At 34.8% G+C, this 11,952-nt stretch overlaps 1 pseudogene; it reads left to right on the top strand.

The window, feature by feature from the left end:
- The first annotated feature begins 633 nt into the window (after positions 1-633).
- Positions 634-8,277, top strand: LOC106507529 (natural killer cells antigen CD94-like; annotated as a pseudogene).
- Positions 8,278-11,952: the final 3,675 nt, after the last annotated feature.

Raw genomic sequence — 11,952 nt, 5'->3', positions numbered from 1 at the left:
AAGTCTGATTTTTAAAAATATGTTTATGTATAAATCATGTCCGGTAGCAAGTGGGTATTTCCCATTTTATTTTTATAATTTTTGAATTTAGTTGTTCACTATCCCCTAATCTTATGAGAGCCTGAAAATGGTCTTTTCTTTTTCACGCTTTATGTTAACTACTGAAGTTCATGTTGGGATTGATCCATGAAATGTACCAAAAATTTAGCATTTTAGTTCTTTATGACTCATCTGACACAGAGTGTGGGAATATCAAATGTCACCCTATCAGTCACTATCTTTTTTCTGATCTTGCCTCTCTGAGGCCAGTCATACATTTCAACAAGTCCCTTTTAGTCTCAAAGCAGAGGTGAAAAGCTAGCAGAAACACATATCCTCGCTGCGTTCCTGACCAAGGCGGTCCTCCAACTGGTAAAATTCCAAGGCACAGACACAGGTATTATCCGCCAGTGTGGATGTCTGATATCACACTGTTGAGCAAAGAGGGATAAAGGAAAACTTGCTATAGAAAAGCTGTGTAGAAATTTGGGAGGTATTTGGATTGTTGCAGGGAATAATCCACCTTATTATTTAATTATTTAATTAATAGTGTTAATATCTACTGCTAACTTTATTCTGTAGGTGAGGACAAGAATGGATAAAATGAAATGGGTAAAAAATATTCGTTATGCAGAATATCAATTTTTTATCTCCAGATGCTTGGGACATACTTGATTCCTTTTAGGATTATTATAAAGTTGTGGGGGGTTTCCGCCATAGTTACTTGTGTTACCTAACTGATTAACAATAAATTTTCCAAAGTTCAAATTCCTTCATGCTCGTATTAAATGTAACCAGAAAAGTTTGAATGGTTTAGTAATATGATTATTTTTCTATTAAAATAAACTTAGTTTTATATTTACAAATTTTATATTTACAAATTTGTTTTTTAGGGTATGTAGCACAAGTATTCAGTCGGAAAAGCTAAATAAAAAACAGCTCTCCAGGAATTTAACAAGATATACTCCATAATTTGTCATTTTATGAAAAAGAATATTTATTGAAAAATAAACAGTAATATATTTATTCATTTTATTATTATTTGATGATCATTTTTCAAGAGAAGATATTAATCTGGATTTTTGTATGCATGTAACTATATAAACTTCTTTTTTTTTTTTTTTGTCTTTTGTCTTTTTAGGGCCTCACCCACAGCATATGGAGGTTCCCAGGCTAGGAGTCCAGTCGGAGCTACAGCTGCCGGCCTATGCCAGAGCCACAGCAATGCCAGATCCGAGCTGCATCTGTGACCTACACCACAGCTCACAGCAATGCCAGATTCTTAACCCACTGAGTGAGGCCAGGGATTGAACCCGCCACCTCATGTTTCCTAGTTGGATTCGTTTCCATTGCTCCACGATGGGAACTCCTATATAAACTTCTAAAATTTGAAAATTATATTATTTTTTAAATAGTCTGAAAGCTTAATATAATATGTCCATAAGCTATCATGGATTGTTACTTAACCATGAAAAACGTCTGTTCTAAAGGTGTCAAAAAGAAAAATTTTTTTAGTAATTTTTTCTAATGTTCCCAGAAATGGTTATTTCACTTTTTCTTTTTTTTTCCTTTTTTATGGCACATGGAAGTTACCAGGCTAGAGGTCAAATAGGAGCGGAAGCTGAGGCAACACTGGATCAGAGCCGCATCTGCGATGTACATCACAACTTGCAGGAACGCCAGATCCTTAACCCAGTGAGGGAAGCCAAGGATCAAACCGCATCCTCACGGAAATTATGTCGGGTTTTTAACCAGCTGAGCCACAATAAGAACTCTCTATTTCACTTTTTTTCATTTCATCCTGGTTATTACTTATTTAGAACTCCCCATTACTTCATGATGAATATGTTGCCATTTTTCCATGGAATTAATTATACCTTATAAAATACTGTAAATGATTCTTAGTGTGTTCTTCGCCCACAGCCTTCAAAAATGAGTGAGAAGGTCAAAGAGGGACCAGAAATTCTACTATTCAAAGAAAGATCAAAGACATCCAGCTGACAAAAAAAGAGGTAAATACTTTTTACTGTATTTTTTTCTTGTTTACTGAAAACAGTGTCAAGTAAGAAAAAAATGAAATCATAACAATTGTGCTCATATATTTGTTATTATATGTCTGGTTCTTTACAAATTAAGTGGTATATTTAAATGCAGTATTCAATGAAATTTGTGATAAGTGATATTAATATGGAACTCCAGAAGAATTTCAATTTTGCTCGACTTCTGAGGATTCTGCTCATTATATATTCTGCCTTTTTGATTTTGTACAGAATATCCATAGCATTTTGTTTCAGGAATCCTAGGAATAATATGTTTTTTCCTCCTGCTGGCAACCAGAGGCTTAGGATATAGGTGAGTATCAGTTCACATATTAATTATGAGAACAATGAACCAGGAGATACATAAATTGAAATTAAAATGAGATACTATAATTGTCAAACTGCTGTTGAACTTCATAAACTGTACAGTTCTCTAGAAATGTTAGATTCATTATGGTATTGACCATGATATTGATGGTGTATTATTTTGCTACCCTACAGTTTTTATGCCACACAAAGTGGCTGAGATTTCACAAAAATTTTACTAAATAAAGTGTCATTTACATAGCTATTTGAAATTATTTTTCATGTAAGTTGGGCTTTGCCATTTGAGCCAAGAATTGGGGAATTTTATTTGACTGCTATATTCCTTATCTTAATGTAACACTACTTTATCACAAATCAGAATAAGTCTAATCTCTTTTTTTATATGAACAAAATGAAATCATAGGTTTTGATATGTTACATACTAATTTTCTATATTAAGCTTGCATTTCAATGTCTTTTTCCTTATAACTATTCATTATTTGGTTCCTTGATTCAACAAACCACGTTGGGTATCTTTGTGGGTTAACACATACTGAATATAATCAAAATTAGAAACTGTTATTTGAAAAGACCAAAAAGCATAAAAGACAGTTAATGACTTATTTTCAGTTTTTTTTTTTTTTTTTACTTTTTAGGGCTGCACTCATGGCATATGGAGGTTCCCCCGCCAGGGGTCTACCTACGCCACAGCCACAGCAACACCACATCCGAGCTGCATCTGCAACCTACACCACAGCTCACGGCAATGCTGGATCCTTAACCCACTGAGCAAGGTCAGGGATCAAACCCACAACCTCATGGTTCCTAGTCAGATTCATTTCCGCTGTGCCACAATGGGAGCTCCCTATTTCCAGTTTATATTTTGTTTTACACATGTCTATTATTATTTTAGATACTTTTAAAATAACGTGGGGTCAAGTATATACAATTTATGCAGTTATCATTTATAAATATCTATTCCATGTTTTGACACTTCAAAATATTTTAACTTTACATATTCACTGAGTGCATGTCCATTTAATCAATGTCATTTACTTGTTATTTAGAATTACAGTAAATTGTGATAATATCATGATCTTCTCTTATATCCATTCATGATTTTAATTTTATAATACTGGTTGAAGTGTTACCGGGCTGTTGTGAATGTGAAATACAAAATACAACAGGAAAAGAAAAAACAAACTTCTGGACCAGATGTTGACGAGCACTCAGCTTTACTACCTAATACTGGCAAATATTAAATACTGAGACTGATAGCTGACAGGGTTTTTTTTTTTTTTCATGGAAGTATCCCCCGTAGTGGCGCAGTGGTTAACAAATCTGGCTAGGAACCATGAGGTTGCGGGTTCAATCCCTGGCCTCACTCAGTGGGTTAAGGATCCAGTGTTGCTGTGAGCTGTGGGGTAGGTCTTAGATGCAGCTTGGATCTGGCGTTGCTGTGGCTCTGGTGTAGGTTGGCGGCTGCAGCTCCAATTAGATCCCTAGCCTGGAACCTCCATATGCCATGGGTGCTGCCCTAGAAAAGACAAAAAAAAAAAAAAAAAAAAAAAAAAGAAAAAAAAAAGAAATGAAATTCACAAAAAAGCACAAGTCTCTAAATGAGACTGAGGTTGTGGATGATGGTGGGTTTTTTCAAGGTAAAGATTATGGCGCATGTCAAGGAAAATGGTCCTGTTGTGGAAAAGACTGTTACTATTTTTCAACAGAAGAGAAAATTTGGGATGAGAGTGAGAAGTTAATGCCAAAACCTGGATTCTAGTCTCATTAAGATTGATGACCAAAAGGAGCAGGTATGTTTATTAAACCTGAATAAGTGCTTCGGGAGGTGTTCATATGTCTTATGTTAGTATAATTGTGTTGGCTTTCCTTCAGTATTATTTGGCCAATTTGGTTTGAAGCACTTGTACATACTGGTGCGGATTTACCTGCAGAGGAGGGGACACACGTGCAACAGAGCCTTGAAATAATTGTTTTTTTTTTAAACCAAGATAAATAGGTTTGTGGTGGGCAGGGATGCCATGGGATGATTTTCAGTCTTTTGACAATACGCATTGCATCTTCACATTTTAGCATACACTAGACTGTTCAGTATTTAGCCTCTGGGAGCTAAGACAGGGCAAAAGAGAAACCACCTTAAATGGTGTGAATAGTCTGAAAGAGACAACATTTCATCGTATTGAGTCCTGTTCTCCCACCTTCAATATTTGGGAGGGATGGCACTGCCCAGGGAAGGTAAGTTTTTCACTTCCATGGCCATGGACAGGGTAGAATGAAAAACACAGGAGTGAATTTTGTTGGAATGATTCTTCAAAAATGATTTTTTGTTTTACTCATAATCCTGAATGACAAAGGACACGTCTCTTTTCTGGAAAAGGAAATCTACATCACATTTGGCTTCACTTATAAGATTTGGGAGTATAAATCCTATTGAAGAGATTCTGTAGATTTCCTTCTAGGGCTTCAATTTAGGCACTGAACTTATTTATAATGTTTAGTCCTAGCAACGCTATTTCTATTAATGTCTTATGAAATATGGGTTAAAAGCCTTATGTTTTCTTGTTTATGAAATTCTTATATCCTTAAAATAACAATGTAAATGAGTGACATTGCTATAAAAAATGAATGCACTAAGTAGTGGAATATGAAGTTTAAAAAAATACAAAAATATAGTGACAGATTACAAGCATCTTGATCAATTTAAACTTCAATTGTGATCAGTTCCTAAATGACATGAGTTTTGTTTTACTCTCAGGAAATTAACTTTATTTTAATTCATAGTTCTCTTTTTACTTCCAGTTTTGTTCTCCTCGGTTTTCCTCCAGCCTTTGAAGTTTCTGGACTTTGAAGTTTCAGTGACACTGCTTATACCTTTCATCTCCATATATCCACAAACTATTCAAGCTCCTTTGAAATTTAAAGCTTTTGATGTTGATTAGATCCAAGCTATACACTATGCAATCCCTGTGGTAAACTTTGTTGTGGAACAGAATTACTCTCATGCTAATGGTTTAGGATGTTCAGTCTTTTGCAGATTTACAAAACATAAGAGTGTAATTAGAGCAATTACTTAAATCCATTGATATTTGAAAACTGAGACTGGCTTTTATACATTTATGTATATCCCTGACATCTAGCAAAAATATGTAAATGAAAAACTAAGGAATATTTAATTTTAGTGCTTTTTCAGAGACCTGAGAATGATAAGCATATTTTGACATTTCTGTGATACCCATACATTTCTCCTAAACATTAAAAATAAATTATTATAATTTTCCTCTTATACAATGTAATTACAGTTGAAAAATACTGGTTGGTGTGTATCTGTGTGTGTGTGTGAGAGAGAGAGAGACAAACAGAGACAGAGACAGAGAGACAGAGACAGAGGTACATTGCTTTTAGGAAAGAATATTACTTTATAGTTCCAAATTTTCATCCATAAGAAAATATTTCTAATGACTAAAACAATGATTGCAAATAATTAACAATATTTTTATGTTAAAGATGTTTCAGACATTTTGCATACATCATTTCAATACAAAAATCTTTAAAATAGGGAGTATGGTTCCCACTTTATAGATTAAAAAAATGCTTAGGAACGTCTATTTGCTTAAGTTTACACAGCATATAAGCGCAATAATCTGTTTTAAAACTCAGCTAGAGTTTCTTCATTATCACTGCTATGTGATATTCCATAGTGCAGATATACTTTAATCATAGTCTAGATGATGGGATTTGGGTTGTTTCCAGATTTTTTTTTTTGTTAGGAATTGTCCTTCATTAAACAGTCCTAGACATGTCTTTGCAAGATTTTTCCCTGCGTCCTATCATTTCTTTATCACAAATCACTCTAAGAGTGGAATCATTGGGTAACTGGGTATGTAAAAGTTCAATTTTATATGATAATTCAAAATTATTTTTAATATAATTTTAGCAACAGTTTTAAAGACATCTTTGGTCTTTACCATCCAACACACTCAGTGTTGTTATTTAATTTTTGCCAATTGAACTGCTGTAAATATATCTTTATAGTTTTGATTTGCATTTATCTAACCCTTGGGAAGTGAGCTTGGCATCTTTTCACATGTATTGGCAATGTGTTTTATTTATTTGAAATATATTCTTAATTTTTGCCCATTTTTTTCTTATTGGATAATTTTGTTTTCTTAATGAGTTATAAGGATATTTTATTTGTTCTTTAACCTAAACCACTGCAAGTATCTCTAGATTTGAGCCATGTCATTTCACATTCCTTTTTTTAAATAAATTTAAAGTTGATATTTGGGTTGTCTTATTTAACTAATTAATTAATTTACTCTATTTATTCTCTTTACAGACACGCTTGCAGTACATGGAGGTTCCCAGACTAGGGGTCAAATCTGCCGCTGCAGGCCTATGCCACAGTCATGGCAGCACTGGATCCAAGCCATATCTGCAAACTATGCCACAGCTTGTAGCAATGCTGGATCTGTGCGAGGCCAGGCATCGAACCTGCATCCTCATGAAGTTTAGTTGGGTTCTTAACCCACTGAAGTACAATGGGAACTCCTCTTTCCACATTTTTAAGATGTTTCTGATGAAGAGAAGTTCTAGGTTTAGTGCACCCATATTCACCTGTCTATTGTATTCCATGCAGATTTTTTTTTTCAGTCCATCATGCCCCTTCTTTGATAACTTTCTCCAAGACAAAAAGAACTGGGTGATTCATTCATGGAGACCTTTCTGTCTCCATTTCCTCTCTGCATGATGGAGCTATTAATGCCTGCTCTAGTTATCATAGGGACATTTGAAGTCAAATGTGTCCAGTATTTTATGAGAACTCCATAGTAAAATGTTAGCATTGATGAGTAATGCTAATGATTCTAATTTTCCCATAGATCTTCATGCAGTCAAAAACAAACTACAATCACTGGGTTGGATTACATGGAAAAGGAGCTACTCATCCCTGGATAAGGCTGAATGGCTTATCTATTTCTAACAAACTGTAAGTTTTCATTTCATATTCTCCCCCCTCCCTTTAATTCTCAGTAACTGGGTCACAGATTATAGGTCAAGAAGAGGAAATGGTCCTTAGGGTTCATCTTTCATTTCATTTGATCTCACTTCTGAGGCAACCGAATGCAAATCTAGGTTTTCAAGTAAACAGACCCGAAGAGCATTATTTCTTCCCACCTTTCAAATACAATAGAAGATTATTTTTGTATTTTTATCTTGTGTATTCTATGATGCTCATTGTGTGTACAGATGTGGTTGGAGGAAAGGATAAAAATGCAATAAAGAAGGAAAATTTATATCAAAACTCATTCCTCACTGTCAGAGAAATTTGGAGCTATTTACTTTGTATCATTTAAGAACTTTAAAAAATCCATTTCCTAATAAATCATTTAGTGATCTTGAACTGCTGATGTGATTCATATCTTTCACACTGTTATTTTTTCTCAAGTTCACAGAATTTCTGGTGGTAAGTCAGCATAGATTTGTTGATTGGTTGATGTCTAGGAGGCTAACTTAGAAAATGAAGAAAAATTATGTTATGATTAAAGCTAAGTAACATGGGGAACAATATGAGAGACATGGGCCATTTAATACACTGCTGACTGATTACCCACAATGTGCCGCGCACTGTTCTAGCCATTGAAACAACAGAAATTAAAAGAAGAACATGCAATGTATCTTTTTCAAGGAAAGTTTTAACAAAATAATACCATTTGCAGCAACATGGATGGAACTAAAGACTTTCATACTAAGTGAAGTAAGTCAGAAAGAGAAAGCCAAATACCATATGATATCACTTATATCTAGAATCTAATATGCGGCACAAATGAATCTTTCCACAGAAAAGAAATTCATGGACTTGGAGAAGAGACCTGTGGTTGCCAAGGGGTCAGGGAGGGAGTGGGATGGACTGGGAGTCTGGGGTTAATAGATGCAAACTATTGCATTTAGAGTGGGTAAGCAATGAAATCTTGCTGTATAGCACAGGGAATTAAATCTAATCACTTGTAATGGAACATGATGGAAGATAATGTGAGAAAAAGAATGTATATATACGTATATATATTTGTGTGTGTGTGTGTGTGTGTGTGTGTGTGTGTGTGTGTGTAATTGGGTCACTTTGCTGTACAGTAGAAAATTGACAGAAAACTGTAAACCAGCTATAATGGCAAAAATAAAAATCATTATAAAATAAATTAAAAATAAAAATAAAATGCCAGTTTTCACAGATCAATACTAAAAAAAAATGCAAAAATATCTTATTCTTCTGAATCCCTCATTCTAATACAGGGATGTTAGTAGTTGGGGGGGGGGATGAGGAGCAACAATCCAAATATATCAGGTAGTTTAGCTAGCACTTAAGAAGGGGATAAATGCTTTGGAGTGATATGCAGTTCCTTACTCTTTTTTGAGTTTTTATTTTTATTTATTTATCTATTTATTATTTATTTGAGTACAGTTGATTTTCAGGATGTGTCAGTTTCCACTGTACAGCATAGTGACCCAGTCATACACATGTATATATGTGTGTGTATATATATATATATATATTCCTTTTCTCATATTATCTTCCATCATGTTCTATCCCAAGAGACTAGATATAGTTCCCTGTGCTATACAGTCGGGCCTCATTGCTTAGTCCTTCTAACAGTTCCTCTGTGGCTTGCAGTTCCTTACTTTTTGCTCTATCACAAACTACCTTTTCGCATATGAAGGTAAAAAGAAGAGAATTCTTTTTTTTTTTTTTTCTTGTCTTTTTGCCTTTTGAGGGCCGCTCCCACAGCATATGGAGGTTCCCAGGCTAGGGGTCAAATCAGAGCCATAGCCACTGGCCTACGCCAGAGCCATAACAACGCGGGATCTGAGCCGTGTCTGTGACCTACACCACAGCTCAGGGCAAGGCCAGATCCTTAACCCACTGAGCAAGGCCAGGGATTGAACCCGCAACCTCATGGTTCCTAGTCAGATTTGTTAACCACTGCGCCACGATGGGAACTCCAAGAGTTCATTTTTTAAATAGGGTGGCCAGGAACATCCTTCTTGAGAAATGACGTTAGTATAATATCTTGAATGAGCAAGCTTTGTGAGTGGCCTGATGGGATGGGCTCCTCACAGTAAAAATAGTGGAGGTAGGAGTGTATTTAGCATTCATGACGAAATAGCAAGAGGTCCTGCGAGGCTGGAGCAAAGTGAGAGAAGTGAGTCAGAGAAGTAATACAGGTGAACGCGTGTAGGGCACTAGAAGTTACTGCAAGAACTTTGATTTTTTCATGAGGGTAATGAGAAGCTATTGGAGGATTTTGAGCAGAGGAGTGACAAAACAAGCTTCCTGTTTTAGTTTCATATTTTTGAAATTTCAAGAACCATTAAATCAGAAGTCATGAAACAAATTCATTGACTCAAGTAAATATTGTATATTTACCTTTTTTAATCATTTAACTACATTTATTTGAAATGAATGCATTCACATTGTTCAAAATGTAAAAAGTATGACATGTTGAACATTCTTTTTACCTATCTTGTTTCCTATTCACCCAGTTTCCTTCTCAGAGCAAATATTATATTTGCCTTGATATTATTCCAGAGGTATTCTAGAAAAGTACAATGGCATACATGCTATATACCAAACCAAATGTTACATAACTATAAACAAGAGTCCTCTTTATGTTTTTGTTTTAAAAACTATCTCACAGATTGTTTGTTCCATATTGGTGCATAAGGAACTGTCTCAATTTTTCGTAAGCAGTTACAAATACTACACGAAATGGATAGACCAAAATTTATTTAACTAGTTCATGTCAATGAATTTTTGGTTTTGTCCCAGAATGTAGTAATTATGTAAAAACTCTCCAGTGAATAGCACTTAATACAGTAATATTTGCCATACAGGATATCTATAGGGTAAATCTGCTGCAGTGAAATTTCTATATCAAAATCTATGTAAATTAAATTTTAGTTGATATTTAATGTTTTAAGAGAGCTTGAGCAGCTGTTAACCCCAAATAACAATGTTCAAAATTGCCTCCTTTCTCACATCTTTGCCAACAAGGTATGTTACTTATCTAACTTTGCCAATAAAATCTTTACCAAGATAAATGGTTATCTTGAGTTCTTTCAATTTACAATTCCCTATTATTTGTAATGCTGAGCATCTCCTTCTGATATTTCTTTTATTTAAATTATCTTTTCATGTCATCATGGATTAATATTCATAAACACAATTTCAAGCAAAAGAAAGAAGATGCCAAATAGTTTGTTCTTTAAAAATTCCATTTATTTATGTAGCCTAAAACCAGGTAAATCTAATCTCTGCAGTTATAAATTAGGACAAAACTTATTATAGTGGGGATTTATTCCCAGAAGGTATAATAGTGAAGAATGAGTAACAGTTACCATGGTGAGGAGTTATTCCTGGAGACAGTGTCCAAGGGCATTTCTTAGGTGCTGGTAATATTAATAATCTGCTACTTTATTATAGAAGCCCCAGGAAACAAATACAACACTGAAGTAATCAGCACCCAGATTGTTAATATTTCACTTTAAAAAGTGGAAAAAAAAAGGCAATGAAGTGGAAAAATGTTTGCAGCAAATATAACCAAAAGAGGGGAATTAGCCCCACCTACCAGTGTCCTGACATGGTGTCAGCCCATGCAGTCCACATGGGGGCCACACTTAGAGCAGACGGCTCTGGTGTCCAGAGAAGTCTGCTGCTGGGCCCCACAGGACATTTCCTATATAAGACCACTGCTCCAAGAACAAGAAACATGACCAAACCTCCTAATATATAGAAATAGACAGAGAGGTATGGAAAATGACAGAGACAAGATGTCCCAAGAGAAGGAACAAGAAAAAAAAGATAACAGAAAAAGAAGTAAACAAAGTGTAGATAACCAATTTACCTACAAAGTTTAAGGATATGATCATAAAGATGCTCAATAAACTCAGAAGAAGAATGGATGAACACAGCAAGAATTTTAACTACAGCAGGACAACCAAACAGAGCTGAAGACTACAATAAAATTTTTAATTTTTAAATAGACTCAAAGGATCCAACAGTAGGTTACATGCAGATGAAAATCAGCAATCTGGAAGACATAGTAGTGGATATCGCCAAAGCCAAACACAATAAAGAAAGAAGTTTTTTTTGTTTTTTTGTTTTTGTTTTTGTTTTTGTTTTTTACCTGAGAACAGTTTAAGACACTTACGGGGCAACATCACTTAGACAAGTATTTGCATTATAGAGGTCTCAGAAGGCGACAAGATACAGAAATGGGCAGAGAACTTATTTGAAGAAACAAGAGAGAAAACTTTCCTAACCTGGGAAAGAAAACAGACATCCCTGTCAGGGAGCGAGGAGGGTCCCAAACTGTATGAACCCAAAGAGGTCCACAAAAAACACATTATAATTATAATGGTAAAAATTAAAAATAGAGAGACTATTAAAAGCATCAAGGGAAAAGCTACCAGCTATTACGAGGGAACTCCCTTAAGGCTATAATTTAGGTTTTCAGCAGAAACTTTGCAGGTCAAAAGGGAGGTGAAAGTGTGCTATATT

This window comes from Sus scrofa, chromosome 5, assembly GCF_054392235.1.
Source record: "Sus scrofa isolate SSC_HxYL_T2T_F1_AM1 chromosome 5, Sscrofa_HxYL_maternal_Yorkshire_Landrace_v2.0, whole genome shotgun sequence".
NCBI classification, from domain to species: Eukaryota; Metazoa; Chordata; class Mammalia; order Artiodactyla; family Suidae; genus Sus; species Sus scrofa.
This window is presented reverse-complemented; position numbering and strand designations above follow the sequence as displayed.